The 21,550-nt window shown below is 35.3% G+C and overlaps 1 protein-coding gene across 11 annotated transcripts in view; it reads left to right on the top strand.

Moving 5' to 3' along the window:
• LOC127847242 (uncharacterized) overlaps positions 1-21,550 on the top strand; it is a 167,432-nt gene that overhangs the window by 28,002 nt on the left and 117,880 nt on the right. The gene's annotated exons all lie outside the window — the stretch shown is intronic.

Below are 21,550 nucleotides of genomic sequence, written 5' to 3'. Positions count from 1 at the left end.
TACGCAATAACATAACAGCTATGTTTGGTTTTTTAAAAGAATTTTGTTAAGCTGTTTAATAACTGACCCATGTAAAAACTGCCATGTCAGGGTTTCGACAATTACTTGTAAATAAATATGTGTCAACCGCAGTGGAATAACTGATAACAGTAATTGTTTAATTGTATAGTTTAATGTGTAATGTTCTGTGTATTCATCTGTCGAAAGATACCAGCTCAGATTTGTAAGGCTGATTTATCTGTTAAAAAAACATGGTTTTCGTACATAATAAATTTTGCAGTCTGAATTATCTTGGATAATGCCGTTCAGATATGTTCATTCGGAATTGATTTGTTGCATTATGTTTGCCTAATTTGTAACAATGTAAGATTGGGGTTACAGATACACTTATTTTCTTTGCCTTTTAAATCTATTTAATAAGTTGTATCCACTGTTTGATGCTAGAACACCGTAACAGTGTGTGTTTTAGATAAGTGGTAGATTGGTTTGGCGTAAATTTATGAATTTGTACGGTGTTGAGTCGCAATACAAATGATAGTCTGAGAAAGAACATTGAGGGTTATGAATTAAAACATTTGTAATGTGTAGTTGTTTGATTCAGGCCTTTTTATGGATATTATTTGAAGATAATGCAGTATTGTAACAATTCGTTTCAAAGACAGACAACAAATGGGCCCATTTGTGCATGGTTACAGTCTTCATACACTGGTCTTGTTTGGTATATACTCAGAGTCAAATTCTGCTATGGGAATCGGATACTAAAATTGATTACTCGACAAGTTTTGATCTCGTGTGAAAAAATTCTGTGCAAACATGTGAACATCTTTTTCGTTGCATTTAAATAGTTTTCTTGTTTGTCCTCCAAACGTTTTCTACAAAATTGCATTCAGTGAAAAATGAACACATGTAGCTTTACTGTGAGGAATTATTTTTCTGTTAAAATTTGAGTTTTGAAAAAAATAAATATTGTTGCACTAAATTATTGAAGAAATGTAGTGAATTTTAATTTTGTTTAAGTTCCGTGCAAAGTATAAGAATGGTTTGATATATAAGATCTTATTTGAAATGTTTTATTTTCTAAAGAAAGCTTTTATAGAAAGTGGTCAATTGGATATTATTTCATAATTTTTCAAGATGTTGGAAACTTAAGTTTTAATTTTATAACAAAAGTCTTAAATCTTTTGAATAAAGTGTCTATATACAGCAATTTGCAGAATATATTTTTTATATGATTCTGAATCAATCACACAGAAAACATGATTTGCAGCTTTTGTATTTAGCTCGTTTTTAGTATTTAGAATCAATAGTGCACCTAGGATGGTTCAAAGATCGTTAAAGTCTGTGTAATAGCACAGTGACATCTGTTGGTTTTATGAAGTGACTTAAAGGTTCGTTGACCAAAAGTAAACTGCTATGTGCTTTTTAAAATGGATTTAGTGACTACTTGGATATATCTTGGAAAATAACAATGAGGTAGCTGTTGCCATGACAATAACAATGAGGTTGCTGTTGCCATGACAATAACAATGAGGTAGCTGTTGCCATGACAATAACAATGAGGTAGCTGTTGCCATTTTCCTTGGAAAGAAATCAAAAGGATTAAAAAACATGATACAATGTTTGTACTAAACAACAAAAGTAAGTGTACTTTTCTTTCAATATTTTTTTATTTTATGTTTGCTTTATGATGTTGAACAGAGGAAGAGATTACTTGTGTTTAAATAAAGCTCTGTTAAAAGGTCAATCCTAACCTTTGTTTAAATACAAGTCTTTGTATATTACAATGGTTGAAAATAGCACTTAAGCATGTTTGCATTTTATCACTACTGCAGTTGTGAATAGTTCCTTTTTTAAAACTTAGTCAAATAGATTTGGGAAGTGCACTTGAAAAGTAAACACTGTTATCTGAAAAGGAATAGTTGCCTATGAAAACATCACCCTTTTAGCGAGGCTGTTTTCGGAGAAAACCTGAGCTATTGTCAAAGCCAGCTCGTCTGCCGTAGGCCTCGTGCTAACACCTTAACATTGGCTCTGAAATCAAAGTGCTTCCACCTACAACTTTGAAACTTTATATGTAGATGCACCTTGATGAGTTCTACATGCCACACCCATTTTTGGGTCACTAGGTCAACGGTTAAGGTTACTGTGACCTCTAATATAAAACTGTAACAAAAACCTTAACATTGCCTCTAAAATCAAAGTGCTTTCACCTACAACTTTGAAACTTCATATGTAGATGCACCTTCTACACGCCACACCCATTTTGGGTCACTAGGTCAAAGGTCAAGGTAACTGACCTCTAAAAAAAAAAAAAAATCTGACAAACTTTCGCAGACGAGCATGGCACCCGTTATGCGGTGCTCTTGTTTTCATTAATAACCGCCCCCTCCCCCTTCCTTCTGCATTTCTCAAGAGAGTCAATTCAAACAAAATAGATATCTTCACTATAAAGTGTATATGTGCATGGAACTTTGTATGCCCATATATATCTAGGCATTTCTTAGTTCTTTACCTTTGAACATGGCCATGGGCAATGGTCCATTCAAATACATTTATACCACTAGTTTTTGAATCAAACAAATTCCACATTTCCCAAGCACTTCATTTCTTGAAAATTGAATGTTTTCATCACCATGGAATTTTGATGTATAAAGACACGATTTTTATGCAAACCCTTTCCCACTCAGAAGCAAAGTGAAAATGGCTATGTGCAAGCAGCATAAAACCAGATCAGCCTGCAAGTAACTCGCAGTCTGTTAAAGTTTTATACTGTTTGCTGCTCATCAGTAACTTATTTAGTGTTGGAAATGAAAACTTTAAAACTTGAATCTAGTTCAAAAGGCCTTAAATTAAATTTAACTTTCTAAGGGACTACAAATGCGTACAAATATGTATCTAAGTGGTAAAGTGTTTATCACCATGGAATTTTGATGTCCAAAACTTGATTCTTATGTTCTCTCATTCCTTGAGTTACATGCCCTTGGACTTTGCCATTGGCATGGCTGCCAAAAATTTAAGCGGTATCTGTTAGTGGAGAAAATCAATTTCAAATTCTCAAGCAATTAAATTGAAATTTTAAACATGTCATCGCTATAAAGGGTAGATGTGCATGACATATTTTTTTCCTGAATGATGTGCCTTTAATTCAGTGTTTTATGTGAAAATGATGCATGCCAATGTGTTAGCAGTTAAATGCTAGATGCAGATAAACCTTTCTCACTCAGGTTGTAACTTGCAGTCTGTTCAGGTTTTATGCTGATTGCTGCTCATCAGTACGTAAGGTTTGGAAATAAAGCCTTTAAAATTTGAATCTAGTAAGAAAGGTCTTTAAATAAATTTAACTTTCTGAGGGACTACAAATGCATCAAAATGCGTAGTTAAGTGGTAAAGGGATCAACGGACACAACTTTGGCAAATTGCTTTAAATGATAAATTATATATCGTGGATCTGACAAAAACAGTACCATATCGATGGTCCCAATTCAAAATGCCGAACCTACATTTTTTGGCATTTCGCGATTTTGATACTGTGCAAAGCGGGAAATCAATGCGCATATACCCCCAAAATAACGAACTAGTTAACCAATCGCAACAGCTCAAAAAAGTCATGTGATGTAATGACGAACCGCAATTGAATGAAGTCAAAATGACGAAGCTGCAAAAAATTGTAACTTCGGCATTTTGCGCGCTAATTATATTATTTAAGTATCAATATAGCCATGTATGTTTAAGGTAAATTGACGAAGCTATGGATCCCAGGATTGAGCCCCTGTTTGAGCACTTGCCTTGTTAGCGACTGGGTTCAGGATTCCATCCCTGGTCTGAGAACTAGCAACGTAAGCGTCGGATCCCGGTTTCGAGTCCCGAAGCACTCGCTTCATAAGAGAATGGTCCATGGATTTTGGATTCGAACCCGGGACCCTTCTTGTAAAGGGCGATTGCTCTGACCGGGGCTCGATCCCGGGAACCATCGTTTACGTGGGGAGAGCTAGATGCCTAAGTTTTCGGCGGTCCCTGGGTTTGAATCACGGTGGAGCATTAGCCCTGAAAGCTTTGGGTCTCTAGATCGAGCCTCGGTGCACCAACAGTGACAGGTCCCGGCTTCGAGCCCCAGTCTGAGTACTAGCCCTGAAAGCTATGGATCCCGGGTTCAAGCCTGTGTCTTACCACTTGCCCAGTAAGGGAAGGATCCCGTTTGGGAACCTCAGTCTGAGCACTCGCACCGAAAGCTACGGGTTCACACAGGGACTCGAACCAAACAGCCGTCGCTAACATACCATACTGAGCACTCGCCTTCTAAGCGACCGGTTGCTGAAATGAGCACTAGCTCCGTAAGCAACATTTCCTGGTTTCGAGTCCCGGAATAAGAGCTCGCCTTGCAAGCGATGGGTGTTCGGGTTCGAGCGCCGGTCTGAGCACTAGCCCTGTAACTATAAATCCCGCATTTTTCGGGTCCGGCGCTTAGACTATGACTTGGATCAGGGTCCGTTCGCTTAAATGGTAAGTACTTAGCCGGGATTTTAGCCCGGGGCCCATAGCATACAGGATGAGTGCTCGGGCAGGGCCTCCAAACCGGGACCCGTTACGTAGAGTGCGAATGCTCAGACTGGGGTCCCAGTCGCTTACAGGGAAAGTCCTTGGACTGGGGCTAAAACCCAAAGACCCATCGTTCAAAAAGGGAGCTATCAGGCCTGGATTCGAAACCGGAATCCGTCGCTTATGTGGCTAGTTTTCACACCAGCGTTCGAACCCTGAGCCCAGTCGCTAACTTGGCGATTGCTCAGATAGGGTCTCAAATCTGGGATCCATGGCTTACATGGCATGTGCTCAGACAGGGTTCGAATCGGGGATCTATAGCTTACAGGGATAGTGCTCAGACCGGCGCTCGAACCCGAGCACCTAGTAGTATAAGGGGTACTAATTGTGATAAAACGGTAAAGATGAAACGCCGATCTGATTGGTTAAACTTAAAGTAGTGGCCTCAACTTAGTAGGTCCCACAAGTTATTTAGTTGAGGCAACAACTAATAAGTTGTGGGAACAAGTTATGAAGTTGTCTCCACAAGTTTCTAAGTTGAGGCCTCAACTTGCAAAGTTGTTCCCGCAAGTTATTAAGTTGAAGGAATAACTTAGTAAGTTAAATGAACAAATTACAAAGTTGAGGCTTCAACTTAATAAGTTTTGGGAACAAGTAAGGAAGTTGTGGCCACAAGTTACTAAGCTGAGGTCTCAACTTAATAAGTTGTGGGGACAACGTACTTAGTTGTTTCCACAAGTTATTTTAAAAGTTGTTTCCACAAGTTATTAAGTTGAAGCCACAACTTATGAAGTTGTTCCCTCAACTTTATAAGTTGTTCCCACAAGTTACTAAGCTGAGGCCACAATATAAATAAAGAATTGCGGTTGTCACCTCTGTGCCACCGTGTAAAACAGAAAAACACGCATTGCTTTGCTATATCTAATGGAAAACAGTGGAATAATTTATTCTATTGAAACGATATCTATTACAATTAGCTGTCCAATTTGCCGAAACATCACATAAATGCAAGTCTAAATGACGAAGATACATTTTACAGCAGATTTATTAACTTAACGTCAAATTAATTCCATACGAACATGCTCTATCACGAGACACTTTTAAAAATGTTAAAAATAATATTTATTTGATTTTGTGCAAGAAATGTTTAACAAAAATACGTCTCTTGAAAACTTGTGTTTTTGTAAGTTCGGCATTTTGAATTGGGACCATCGATATATTGTAACATATGAGTGAATTTCATTGTAAAATGAAAATTATTTCTGTATTTAAAATATAAATGATTTCATTAACTCTTTCAGTGCGGGAACCGAATTTTTAAGGCCTTTGCAAACAGTTTGGATCCAGATGAGACGCCACAGAAGGTGGCGTCTCATCTGGATCCAAACTGTTTGCTATTCTGATAGTATTCTTTGAACATTTTTGAAGAAAATGCTAATTTTAGAAATTCAACAGACGACATTTTAGCAGACAACAAATTTCCCAGCATGCAAAGGGTTAAAAACACTTGTTTTGATTTTTAATACTTCTGCACCAATGAAAGGGGGGGGGGGCATTTACATTTTATGAAACACAGAATCTTGTTTTAAACTCAATCTAGGCTATAGTTTCACTTTAAATTTATAGCATTTTCATGTTATTTACAATAATTTATATGTCACAAATCACAGATATGTGTGAATATATTTTTCCTTTGTGTAGCAGAGTTTGAAGTAAGATAAATATGCTCTTTCCAACCACATGCAACTCAATCCGGAGAAAAAAAGTGTGATTTTCTTTTGATGTATAGTAAGAAATTCATGAGCAGCATTATAAGTAAATATAGCATAATTAATTTGGAATTTGTTTCCCCCTAATAATGACAAATGTATTACATTTTGCGCACCGTGTGTTTACATCTGAAATACTCACTTTGAATTAGTTTTCTTTAATTAATGTCTATGGGCTTTAAGTGTGGTAAGATTACGCAAATATTGGATTATTAGCTTTGAGCATAACTCCACAAGCTGTCAAAATGTTGAAACAACTGTTTTAATCTTGTGACTACATGTAAGAGAGATTAACTTGGTAATTTGCAGGCCAAATTCAGCTGTTGTATGTTACTGTGGAGCTAAAAAATCAATGTGACCAAATTTGTTGTTTTTAAGTCTGTCATAATTGGCATTTTTTGCTGACAGCTTTCTCTTAAGCCCAGGGCTTCCGGTACCTTAGATCACAATTTTCATGACCCGAATTTACAGAAGAGCAGTTGTGCACGATGGTAGACCATATTTTGTTAAATAGCACCACAACTTTTTAATTGCCATTTGTCAATAAATATCATAATCTACCATGTTTTGCGATATCCACCTTTTTAACCAGGTTTTCCGAAGGAAAAAACTGGTTATTAGATTGGCGAATTCGGGCGGGATGGCTGGCTGGCTGGCGGGCTGGCTGGCTGGCTGGCGGGCTGGCGGAACAAGCTTGTCCGGGCCATAACTATGTCGTTCATTGTCAGATTTTAAAATCATTTGGCACATTTGTTCACCATCATTGGACGGTGTGTCGCGTGAAATAATTACGTCGATATCTCCAAGGTCAAGGTAACACTTTGAGTTCAAAGGTCAAAAATGGCCATAAATGAGCTTGTCCTGGCCATAACTATGTCATTCATTGTGAGATTTTAAAATCATTTGGCACATTTGTTCACCATCATGGGACGGTGTGTCGCACGAAAGAATCACGTCAATATCTCCAATGTCAAGGTCGCCACGACTAAAAATAGATTTTTTTTAAAAACAAACTTACAAAGGGGGTTAATTTTGTTTGTTCATTTCAAAAGTTCAGTTTGAGTTTTCTCCCATTATCATTTTTTTTTTTCACAATGAAAACCTGGTTTTGTGACAATTTTGTCCCTTGTTTTACTTATTTTCCCATATTAAATCATGCACATTACATTGGAGATTATATAAGCTGTAAACAAGTAATGAAATTCACAAACCATGCAGTTATCTTCCATTTTCTCACCCTCTGTGCAAAGATTTGAATTTAAATATAAATTGATCAATCAGAAACAATCTACTTAAGCATAGTGAATGGATGCATATAAGAAAATTAAAAGCATCCACTATCAAGAAATATCAACACTTCATATAACTTCCAAAAGTTGTATTGTTTGGATAACACAGTCAGACAATATTTAGTATTATGTAATAAATAAAGGTTTTAATATCATATTTTATGTTTGGACAAAAGTCAAAGCAAGAACATAGGTCCATTGTGTCTTGTCATAGTATACCATGGTCAACCATGGTAGAAGTTCATGGTCTTACATGGTAGGAATAGATCGGTCTGGCGAAGCTCATTTCTACCATGGTCACCTTGGCCAACCATTTTTCTGACGATTGTTTGTCTTGGTATTTTATGGGTGACCTTGATAAACACGAACAGGCACCATAGCCAATATAATACCATGGTGGCCATGGTGTACATTATAAATTGAAACATTAAATTGGAGATGGTTTTTTGACTGTTTTTTTACTAAATATAAATGGACAAACATACTTATAAATGAAGATCTGCTATGATATTGCGATACATAAGTTCATTATCATGAATATATATCTCAGGAATTATCATTGAGTCACAATTGTTTTCTTCAAAAGTAAAAAACTTCTAGTATGTTTTGCCTGCTTTAACCATGCAAAAGACAAAAAAACTTACCGTGCATGCGGTCCAATTACTTTTTAGATTTACCAGACCTCACCAGATTTTTACCGGACCTTGATCTGCTTAAAGCCACACACCTTGAAATGAAATATAGGCGTAGTAAATTTAGGTATAAATGAGAAACATATTTTATCTATGCCAATTAGAATATATCTGGTGGTTACAAGGTAGAATTTCGTCTCTTTTTCGCTTTAAAACATGTAAAATAATCGCTTTTGACTAAATGGAGGTATACGTCTAGAAATCCTACTTTCTGTTTAAAATAAGGTACCGTTTGAAAAATAATAAATTATTATAACTTGGCTAAAGATTTAATTTTATCTATCTCAATTAGAATATAATTATCTGGTGGTTACAAGGTAGAAACCTGCATTATTTGCGCTTTAAAACTTAAAAATAATCATGTTTGTCAAAATGGACGTATACCGGTAAGTATAGAATTCCTACTTTCGGTTTTAAAATGTTAAAAAATAATAAATTACTTGCTAACTAGGCTATAGATTTTATGACAATTTTGCATACTTTCAAATGGCATCTATATGTATTGATTAACATGTACTTCATTTCAAGGTGTGTGACGTTAAACCAATCAATAGTAAATACCTTTAATAGAGTTTATTGTTATTATTCATAATATTGTTCACAATGTTTAACAATTCTAAATGCAATAAAATAGCAACTAAAATGAAACCCGTTCTATAAAAACATGGTAAAATTTTCAAGTAAAAATGAAGAGAGGTCATTGATCAATACAAACAAGGTGCAATATTGACTGTTTCTAAGAATTGCGCTTAGATTTTGTTGCGTCACCAGCAAAGAAGCAAGTTGACTGCATGGTTGGTAAAATCTGTGTTATTTTAAAGTTAAATAATCGAACGAAGTAAAATAAAGGAAATCCATTCCGTACTTTTTTTGCCATATTTCTTATTATGCCCCCATTAGAAGAAGAGGGGGTATATTGTTTTGCACATGTCGGTCGGTCCGTCCTTCGGTCAGTCCGTCCACCAGATGGTTTTTCGGATGATAACTCAAGAATGCTAAGACCTAAGATCATGAAACTTTATGGGTACATTGATCATGACTGGCAGATGACCCCTATTGATTTTCAGGTCACTAGGTCAAAGGTCAAGGTCACAGTGACTCGAAACAGTAAAATGGTTTCAGGATGATAACTCAAGAATGCTTACGCCTAGGATCATGAAACTTCATAGGTACATTGATATCAACTGGCAGATGACTCCTATTGATTTTCAGGTCACTAGGTCAAAGGTCAAGGTCACAGTGACTTGAAATATTAAAATGGTTTCCAGATGATAACTCAAGAATGCTTACGCCTAGGATCATGAAACTTTATAGGTACATTGATCATTACTGGCAGATGACCCCTATTGATTTTCAGGTCTCTAGGTCAAAGGTCAAGGTCACAGTAACAAAAAACGTATTTACACAATGGCAGCCAATGCAACTGACAGCCTATATGGGGGGCATGCATGTTTTACAAACAGCCCTTGTTTATTTTTTATTTTTAACCAAACACATTATTACACTTTTTTTTCGGTCCAACAGTTTCGAGAATAATACCACACCTCAGAAATTTGATCAGAAGTGTCTGAGGTCTGTAATCTTTCGCGTGGATTGCTTCTTGCTAGTTTATTGAACCACCACTTGCAAACCTGTCCAAGTAACAGTGTTACATAATTATACCACCTGTGTTAAAAAGGACATCATATATAAGAAGCTGTTGTTGTTTACTACCTGACTATAGTAATGACAGCCCTGAATCATAGTAAACATCAGCAGCAGCAGCAATGTTCATCATCATCATCATCATCATCATCATCATCATGAAAACTGCCAATGGGCTACAAACTTCATATATTAATAAATGGTTGTTGCATGGAATGCAGTGCTTAGGTTTTGTAACCCTAGTCAATATGCTATTTGTAACATAACCATTGTTAAAAAATCTACCAAAACATTATCAAATCGAAATAATGTGTGCATTATTAAAAATATCAGCTAATTGGTAATTTTTTCATATCTTTCTTAATACTATACTTTACAACAAACAAAAGTAATAAGTATTGAACTTGTGTACATGACAATTCCAGATTGCTTTTTATTGACTGATAAATAGCACACAATCAAACTTAGTTCTTAAATAATCGATTGTCCTAATAAAAAATGGGATTGGTCCTTTAGCAAAACTTTTCCTTCAATCATCATACATATGGACCTTTAATGTTGTTGAAGAGTATGTAAAGCATTAATGAAAGGAATGATTTGTGATTATTGACATTTTTATATTATCTAAGTGTTCGATAAACATTTAATTAACATACATAAAGAGAACATGGCGTCTGTTTGGAAGAATAGATATTGAAATTGATTGACAAACTTAGGAATAGAATATCAGATGTTATAGAAATATTAAAAAAATGGTAATTTGACATGTCTTTAAAATACTTCTCACATTATTGCGATCATTTGATCCGATTTATTGAATTCTCCGACAATTTTAAAAGATTGAAGGTCAATATTCTGGTTTGGCGAACATAAATTACATCTTTTGTTGGTAGAAAAACGATAATGTTATTAGTTTTCTATCAAGATTGGTTATCAGATATCCATTTTCTTTTTATTTCTTGTAGTTTGGAACCTTTGAATGCGGTTAATACTTCTTAATCCCTTGTAGACTGACCTGTGCCGTTTGTGACAAAAACTTTCTTGATAAAACGCCTAGTGTGGATTTAAATACACTTGACTGGTTGAAATATTTATTGTATTTGAATCAGGTTGTTGTGAAAAAAAATTGTACTGACTTTTTCTTTGGCTTAATGAAGTATTGCATGGTGCGGGGAAATAAAACATTGAATAAAAGAAGAGATAACGCATTAAACTGAAGAAATGTAAGTAGACATTTTTTTCCTTTTACCATTTCCTTCTTAGATATGTATGCCAATATTGGTGAGAAATTCCTTTGAGAAATTTAAAAATTTTATGACTACTTAGCTTCTAAAGTTATTTGCATAGATGCTAAAATCATGTCATTATTCTTAAAAGAAATAAGATATAATATGCATTATAAACTGATCAGAAATTACAAATATGTTCATAGCATACAATTTTATAAAAATTGTTTTGCTATTTTCAGTTTGTTACAATAACTGTTTTCTCAACAATGCAGTTACAACAGTACTGGTATATTTAGGAATTTTACAAAGAAATGTGTTAGACAGAGACTTGCATATATCATAAAAATTCATTTTCCCACACAACTGTATTACCGGTATTGTATGTCAGTTATATTTTACCACTTAGGCAGAGTAGGCAACTGCCACTTTTAGTGGCCCCATGAGACCGTGAGGAAAGTGTTTTTATGCCCCCTTTCGAAGAAAAGGGGGTATATAGTTTTTGCACTGTCCGTCAGTCAAGTCTGTCAGTCTGTCACACTTTTCGTATCCGCTCTCTAATTCAAATAGTTTTCATCTGATCTTTTCGAAACTTGGTCAGAAGTTGTATCTAGACAATATATAGTACAAGTTCGAAAAGGGGTCATGCCGGGTCAAAATCTAAGTCATCCTTCAAGGTCTAAGGTCAAAAATACAAATCCAAGAGAAGTAATAAATTCTTTTCACAGTTACTGTACAGATTTTTTATTTTGATTATTTATAACTCAAATGATTGATTTGTCAAAGTTTTTTATTAATGATATAATTATCATTTCTTTCCTGTACTAATTTGTGAATGGTAGGGTTCATTACATACTTGTGGACTTATGCCCATAGATACATGGTCATTTTTGACTGTCTACAGGAATCCCCCCCCACCCCCCCCCCCCCCCCATCGGATTGGACAAAATCCTAGGGAAGTAATAAGCTTTAAAGGGAGATGATTTCTATACCTGCCAAATGATAAATAGAAATTTTATATCAAAGCGGGGCAGTAGGGGGCATTGTGTTTCTGACGAACACATCTCTTGTTTACTTACCGTAGGTTTCCACATATAGCGCGCAGTGTTTTACCTCCAAAATTCAAATTAAAAAGCTGGTGCGCGCTATACATTGATACAACGCTATCCTGGCTGCTAAATTGGTAAAAAATATGTTGTGTAATTGTAAATAATCAAAATGGCCGCCATGTTTTTTTCCAGAAATCTACCACCCTATAATCGTACAGACTGAGGGGCCATTGTCGAAACAACAAGAAGTCGCTACTGGTAGATATGAATGCGGTAGAAGAAGTTTTGGTCAAAAATAAATTTGTTTGAATAAACTTGCGGACATTTCTTTGTTTGTGTTTTTATACTTCTTTATTGATGAATTCCGATGGGGATTGTTGACGACATTCCGGAGAGCAGGCAAGGGTAGGTGCGAACGAGGTCTTTTTTGAGGGTAACGGTAGGTGTGAAAGGGGGTCATTTTGCACTTCGTAATTGGCAGATGTTATTGAGTAATATGTGCCACGACTTGTTAAGACACTAATTGACATTTGAGACACTAATTGACACTTGAGAACGTGAAGATATGCAATGGCATTTTGTGTGTATAAATATTGAACGTTCAACAGTGGTGTACCTCAACAACTGTATCCCTGTCTCCCATGCGACATTCAAATTTACCGGTAATGCCCATGCTTTCCCCGAGGAAAAATCACACGATGTACACTAATTTTTATTTTCTCACGTTTTTCACGAAATGCACGTGGACAGTTAATCTTTTGCTAGAAAATTACAAAATTGTCAGAAAAGTATAATGCAATGCAACCCATGCTCCTAATCATAATGACGCTTCCTATTTTGAATGCTTAATTAAGCTTTCCAATGCCCCGGATTATTGGATTGTGCAATAGTAAAATGGCGGCCATTTTCGGTCCGATTTGGTGGTTTTATTGTCTTTAAATATTTTTTTCTCCATTTTTGCATTTAAAAAACAGCCTGCAAATTTTTTGTTTTGCCAGCCTTGGCACTGGCAGGACAATTTAAACGAGTGAAATCGACTGGGCACTGGTGTTCTAGTAGGTACTAATTGAATAGGGGCCCCAGGGGCATGGGTCCCTAAGGTTTCACTGCCTATGAGCCTCAATGGTGCTAATCCACCACTGTTGTATGGCTTTTACAAATTTCTTCCAAAATGAAACTTTTTCATAGTTTTTATGAAAAAAAAATGAACAAAAGGCCTCTTACTGTTTCCTCCTTGTTTAGTTATGATTTTCATAGAGAAATGTGTAAAACATTGATTTTCCAGGCAAACCTTTATACCTTTATGGCCTTTAAAAAGTCATCTCGAAATGAAACTGCATGTGTCCATTCTTACTGGGTGAAATCTCAGAACTGCTACTTGGGACTGTATTTCAGTAAAAAAAAAGGGCAAATATTCCTTTTTTATATGCCCTTTGAAATTGAGACATATAATAGTTTCATCCTTGGCAGGGGGCGAGCGGGCTGGCGCATCCACAGCAGTTTCTGCTCTCTTATTCAAATAGTTTTCATCTGATCTTCACCAAACTTGGTCAGAAGTTGTATCTAGACAATATTTAGGTCAAGTTTAAATATGGGTCATGCAGGGTCAAAAACTAGGTCACAGGGTCACTTAGTGCATTTCAAGGATTTAGCATGGCGTCCGCTCTCTAATTGGAGTAGTTTTCATCCGATCTTCACCAAATTTGGTCAGAAGTTGTTTCTAAATGATATTTAGGTAAGTTTCAAATATAGGTCATGCCGGGCCAAAAACTAGGTCACGAGGTCATTTAGTGCATTTCAAGCATTTCAAGCATTTAGTGTGGTGTCCGCTCTCTAATTTAAATAGTTTTCATCTGATCTTCACCCAATTTGGCCAGAAGTTGTGTATAGATGATATCTAAGTCAAGTTCAAATATGGGTCGTGCGGGTACAAAAACTAGGTCACAAGGTCACTTAGTGAATATCAAGCATTTAGCATGGTGTCCCCTCCCTAATTGAAGAAGTTTTCATCCAATCTTCAACAAATTTGGTCAGAAGTTGTGTCTGATATCTAGGTCAAGTTCAAATATGGGTTATGCTGGGTCAAAAACTAAGTCACAGGGCCACTTAGTGCATTTCAAGGATTTAGCATGGTGTCACTCAAATGGTAAAATTATTTGATGCTTAATTTTCAAATATATATAATTTTTGCCACTCAAATTGTGAAGTTATCAAGTTGTCCAAAACCTTCAAACGGGCATATCTTGTGACAGTTTGGCACTCTTGTTGTTATCATAGATTTAAATTTCCAAAGCAGCTTTTACCAAACGTGTTCATGAAGATCAGATCTCAGCTAAAGCAAAATGATTATTTAGACAGACAATTTTTAGGTTTGGTTCCCTTTGTTTCTCTAGAAAAAAGACAAAACTATAGATATAACCCTTTGTTTAACGCGTTACCACTTAGATATGTATTTTGAACTGTTTGTAAAAATCCCTTAGAAAGTTAAGTTTTATTAAAGACCTTTTATTACTAGATTCAAGTTTAAAGGCGTCATTTCCAACATATTACTGATGAGCAGCAAACAGCATAAAACCTAAACAGATTGTGAGTTACTCGCAGGCTGTTCTGGTTTTATGCTGTTTGCACATAGCCATTTTCACTTTGCTTCTTATGGGGGAAAGGGTTTAGAGAGAAATATTTTGTAAAATTAAAATAATTCATGACAGAGACTTTTTATTTTCCAATCCTTTCCAGTTTGTAACAGTTGGTTTATGAAGCTTATATTGAAGTTAAATTCAAGATTCCATTGGAAACACCAGAGTTATTGTCTTTGGCTAGTGGTACAAGTATGCAAAAATGGGCATTTCTGAGTATAGACTAATATACACCCCATCATCCTTAAACTTGCACTGGTTAAATACAGCCATAAGATTGTAATTGAAGAAATATTTAAGTAAAGTCATCAGAGTGATTCCCCTTTGTAAACAAAATTCCAAAAAGGTCATTAGCATCATTATCATGCTGTAGAGCCCACGCAGTCTTTACCAATTGTTTAAAAACAGACGGATCCTGGATTTCCAACAAAAAAGTTGAAATTTCTCCCCAGCTATAGTTAAATACCATAACCAGTGCATCAATGCAGCTTTTAAAATGTGGAGATCTTGTCAAAAAAATGTTCATTGATTGACTTCCAATCAAAGTTCTTAAATCTCTTTTTTGGTCAAAGCATGTTTCTAATGTTTGCTGCATTCTACTTCAAGCATATGCTATAACCTTAACGCCGGTGGGGAACCAGGGGCCATCTTTGCAATCTTGTTTATGCGCTGTCTTGTCTATGATCATGAAATCTGTGTAAATTTTTTGGTTATCCCTTTATCACTCAGATATATGCAATTTGATGATTTTGTAGTTTCTTAGAAAATCTAATTTAATTTAAGATCTTTAGTACTAGATTGAAGTTCTATAGCCTTCATTTCAAACCCTAAGATACATAGCAGCAAACAGCATAAAACCTGAACAGACTGCGAGTTACTCACAGGCTGTTCTGGTTTTATGCTGCTTGCACATTTTCGCTTTGCCTCTGAGTGAGAAAGGGTTGTGTATGATCATAAACTGGATGAGAATTTAAAGGTTACTTATCAAAAACCCCATTGAATTCCAGTTTGAAGATCATAAGTCTAAATGCTTACCTTTAAAAACACATTCATCGTGACTCGTTTAAAAGGCTTTACCTTCATGCTCTTTAAAAACCAATGCCTCCAAGTTTATCTAATCTCAGCTCATTTACAAAAATGATCAATAAATTATGCTAAGCTTGTTATTCCTTTAACAGAAAATAGCTATCCGATCGTAATCTTTTGACTTATTTATGGCCATGGCTTGCAAAACGATCCTAATTGCTAATCTTATTTAAATCTGATTACAGGCTTTTACCGACTAGGCGGACACCACTATTAATGCTATAGATTTTGTATGTATCATATGTATTGGTCTTCCATTCAGCTGATATAATACAACCCTAACATTGAAAAGGTTTCAAGTTGACAAATCTCAGGAATTATTATTATTATATCTTTAGAAGTAATTTTTATAAACACCAAATATTGATACAATTTAATGATTGTATTTTCAGCAGTGTCTTGTCAAGTATTTTTGGACACAATATGTGCAAGATTAAATACTTTTTGAACAATTTACTCCTAATGGTTTGAATAGAATGGTTATTGAAACTTTGAAAACGGATTAAGCAATTGCTTATTGCTTTTCACTGATCGTGCTAAAAGATTATGCATATAATTTCAGAGGAATTCAATTGGAATTAAATTGAAAACACAACAACTAAGTTTTGATTGGAAGTATTAAATAATTGGTCTTTTCTGGCTGCATGGATTTAATTTGTTTTGTTTTTTTTCTTTTTTTCAAGTATTATTTCTCTGGATTTAAGTCAAGCGTTTTTTTTTATATAGATGTGCAAGATTCATGTGAAAATGTAGAATGTATAGAGGATAAATTATACTGGAGGAAGTGTGGGGATGATTGATTTTATTTGAGAATTTGTACACAAGTTTTATGATGGCTATTAAAGTTAGGCTGTGAATTGGAAAGAATAAACACTCATGAACATTTTTTTGGCATCGCGATGTGATCACTCAAATAGATGCAATGCATGTACAGAAAGAAAAATGTGTTAAATTGTTTGGGGATAAAAACTGCGGTGTGGATATGTGTTATGTTTATGGAAATGACAATATTAAAAAGTTCTTTGTATTTTGATAACTTAAAAACATTGTTATTTGTTTACTTGAAACTCAAAGGTATTTAATGCTACAAAAGTGAATACATTCAGGACTGGGACTTTTCAGATTCTAATGTAAATGATTTCTTAACTACCAACTGCATTACATTTGTTTTACCAAAACATAACAAAACATAGACAACATGAACTGTCCCATAAGTGGAAAGCTTTCTGTAGTGTATAGCTGGAATGAAAGCCTTCAGAATGCAGGATGTTAAGTATGAACATTTCATGAGGTTAAGGTAGGCTGGACATGGAATTCCAAACACAAAAAACAAAGCCAACTTTACTGGAGCCTCTTGATCGTCTTCATGGTAAATAGAGTCCATTCATTAATTAATTAATTAATTCATTCATTCATTCATTCATTCATTCATTCATTTATTCATTAATTCATTTATTAATTCATTTATTAATTCATTAATTAATTCATTAAATTATCATCCATCCATCCATTCATACGAGTTGCGTTCTGAGAAAACTGGGCATAATGCATGTGCGTTACATGTAAGTGTCATTCCTGATTAGCCTGTGCAGTCCACACAGGCTTATCAGGGACAACACTTTCTGCCTTTACTGGATTTTCGTGTTAAAGAGACGTCCTTTAAACAAAAATACCATAAAAGCGGAAAGTGTCGTCCCTGATTAGCCTGTGCGGATTGCATTCTGATTTATCAGTACATGTATACAATCATTTTGTTCATTACTAATGCATTCCTATAATTCATCTGTGTTCATACGTGTCGTGTTCTGATAAAACTGGGCATGATACATGTGCGTAAAGTGTCGTTCCAGATTAGCCTGTGCAGTCCGTACAGGCTAATCAGGGACGACACTTTCCGCCTTAACTTGATTTTTGGTATAGAGGGACTTCCTTGAAACTAGAAATACCATAAAAGCAGAAAGTGTTGTCCCTGATTAGCCTGTGCGGACTGCACAGGCTAATCTGGGACGACCCTTTACGCACACAAATTCAGCCCAGTTTTCTCAGAACACAACTCATATCTTACACTGATGCATTAATTTATGTCTTTATAAGCAAGCAATGATTTCATATAAAGTGTAAACAAACGATACAATTAAATAATAATATGTAAATTATAAGTTTGATCTATTTATACCGAATAGAAAAGATAATGATAAAAAAAAAATTGAAGATGCTTTATCTGTTTTTATGCATATTGTGATCGCACTGTCCGTCTGTCCTTCCATCTGTCTGTCTGTCCGTCACACTTTGTGTTTAGGTTTCGAAAAATGTTCATATCTTATATGTCACTTCAGATGTATCATTCATATTTGGTATGCATGTGTATATGGACAAGGCCTTTCCATACGCACACAAATTTGGACCCCTTTGACCTTGACCTTGAACTTGGGGTCCGCGTTTCTGGTTTCGAAAAATGCGTTTAGGTTTCGGAAAATGCTCATAATTTCTATCAAAGTGTTTATCGGGGGCATATGTCATCCTATGGAGACAGCTCTTGTTTATTTTATGCTTTCCGGTAGTTTATAGAGAAATGTCAGTGAATTAAAACTGATAATTCCCAGCATCAATGAACAAAAATTAACAGTGTAAATTATTGATAATTTTCTGAGACATAAAAATGGAAATGTTGATGTTAAGTTGAACCATTTTTATGTTACAATTTTTGGACTTCTCTAGTTTGCGTAAATCTAGGTATGCTAAAGTACCGGTATTGTATAAATCAACGTACAGTGTAGTAGTGGTCTGAGTTGATTTTTTATCAGGTATTAATATGTATTAAAAGGGTAAAGTACATTAAGAGAAATTTTGATGCTGCTATCACTTCAAATAAAGGAGTTTGGAAGAAAGTCTAGGAACTGTTAATCTATGATCATCCATTGTTACAAAATTATGATGTACCACTTTCCTTGTTGTGTCAATTATTCCGGTTTGAGGTGGAACATATATTTTTCGGGTATGCTTCAGCTACTCTTCAGTTGAAGATCAAAGAAATTTGTATAAAATGTTAATGTGTGGAAGGTTCCAATACCACCTTCTGTTTAAGTTTGAGGATTATCTGTTTGCAGTTAGAATATCGATAAAATGTCTATAAATTATGTTAGTAAGAACTTGAGAATTGATATAGTGCTAAAATTGACAATTTAATGTGGATTTCACATAGGGGTATTTTTATCTAGATTTTTGTGAGAAAACGAGATAAAGATGCAAACACAAAAGACTTAGCTGGCTTAGAAAAGTAAACAGTGATAATATATTTCCCTCCAATTTGTCAGGCCAAGAGTGCAATTTGAAAATTTATAAAACGATTTAGGATAAATTATTTATCACCTTAACGCTTCATTTGTGCTAGTTATAATAACTATGAAACAAACTAAATGTTACCCGAGGTTGGAATAACAATCACTTAAATGAAGAAATGGTCCATTTATCTGAAACATTTATACTTCTTTAAAAAAGATGGATTGATTTCATTGAAGAATTATTAATGAGTTGGGATATACAACCGATAATGCAAAAAGAAGGTAGTTTTTCTATAATATCTTTTATTTTACAATGGTAGACAAATATAGCATTGAGTCAAAATCGTGAAATAATTTTCACTCAATAACTTGATGCGACATTGGATAGCAAGCTTGCATGGAGACCAAGCTTGGGATTGTATTTGTGGCTAGTCGGGGAAAGGTCAAGGATACTTTAACCCTTTGCATGCTGGGAAATTTGTCGTCTGCTAAAATGTCGTCTTCTGAATTTCTAAAATCAGCATTTTCTTTGATTTTTTTCAAAGAATACTATCAGAATAGCAAACAGTTTGGATCCTGATGAGACGCCACGTTCTGTGGCATCTCATCTGGATCCAAACTGTTTGCAAAGGCCTTCAAAATCCGGTTCCAGCGCTCAAAGGGTTAAATAAAAATAGAAAAATGGCATACACACAATATTATTGGTTTGTTTTGCGTCTTGCACACATTGAATGTGTAGGAAGTGTAGGATTGCATACCCGATGCAATCAGAAAACAGTTTTTAGCTCACCTGAGCACAATTTGCTCATGGTGAGCTTTTGTGATCGCTTTTTGTTCATCGTGTGTTGTATGCCTTCAACATTTTGCCTTGTATACACTCTAGAGGACACATTTATTGTCCAATCTTCTTGGAATTGGTAAGAAAATGTGTTCCAATGAAGTCTTGGACGAATTTGAAATTGGTTCTGGGTGGTTGAAAAACATGGCCGTCTGGGGGAGGGGGGGGGGCATTTTTTCCTTATAATTGGCTTTATTACAATGTTGTTAACACTCTAGAGGCCACATTTATTGTCGGATCGTCATGAAATTTGGTCAAAAGATTTATACCAATGATATCTTGGAAGAGTTTGAAAATGGTTCCAATAGGTTGAAAAACATGGCCGCCAGGGGGGCGGGGCATTTTTCATTATATGGCTATAGTAAAACCTTGTTTATACTCTAGAGGCCAAATTTATTGTCTGATCTTTATGAATCTTGGTCAGATGATTTTTCCTAATGATGTCTTGGATGAGTTCGAAAATGGTACCGGTTGGTTGAAAAACATGGGCACCAGGCTGCGGGGCATTTATCTTTATATGGCTATATATATATATATATATATGGCTATATTAAAATCTTGTTAGCACTCAAGATGCAACATTTATTGTCCGGTTGTCATAAAACTTGGTCAGTGTTCAAAAATGGTTCCCGTTGGTTGAAAAACATGGCCACCATGGGGAAGGGCATTTTTCCTTATATGGCTATATTAAAAATGTGTTAACACTCTTAAAGTCACATTTATAGTCCAATCTTCATGAAACTTGGTCAGAACATTTGTTCTCATGATATCTGGATGTGTTTGAAAATGGTTCCGGTCTGATGAAGAACATGGCCACCAGGGGGTGGGGAATTAATCCTTATATGGCTATAGTAAAACCTTGTTAGAACTAAAAAAGTAACATTTATTGTTCACTCTTCATGAAAGTTGTTGAGAACATTTAATGTTCTTATGACATCTTGAGCTGCACAGAACAGGTCAGTGCCTTTGTATCTCAGGTGAGCGACTTTGGGCCTTTCAGGCCCTCTTGTTCTATTTAATCCATGGTCACTGTTACTTACATAGAAAAACTGATTTCTGATCAGTAACTTGAGTTAATATGAAGCTAGGTATTGTATCGTTGAATCAATTGGTGATCCTGTGGAATATAGATATTTGTTTGTGAAATTAAAGAGAATATTATGAAATTGATTGATATAGATGAAAAAACAATAATCAAGCAAAGCCTAAAACATGGTAGGGCAAGGCAAGCCTAAAACATGGTAGGGCAAGGCAAGCCTAAAACATGTTAGGGCAATAGGCAAGCCTAAAATATGGTAGGGCAAGGCAAGCCTAAAACATGGTAGGGCAAGGCAAGCCTAAAACATGGTAGGGCAAGGCAAGCCTAAATCATGGTAGGGCAAGACAAGCCTAAAACATGGTAGGGCATGGCAACATGAGTTTATATGGAAGTATATATTGTGCTGAAATGTAGCAAACATGCAGACCTTGATTTGGGTTACACAATTACTTCAATTAACTCAAA

Source organism: Dreissena polymorpha, chromosome 10 (assembly GCF_020536995.1).
Source record: "Dreissena polymorpha isolate Duluth1 chromosome 10, UMN_Dpol_1.0, whole genome shotgun sequence".
Taxonomy (NCBI): Eukaryota; Metazoa; Mollusca; class Bivalvia; order Myida; family Dreissenidae; genus Dreissena; species Dreissena polymorpha.
Note: the sequence above shows the minus strand (reverse complement) of the source record. Positions and strands in the feature narration are given on the sequence as shown.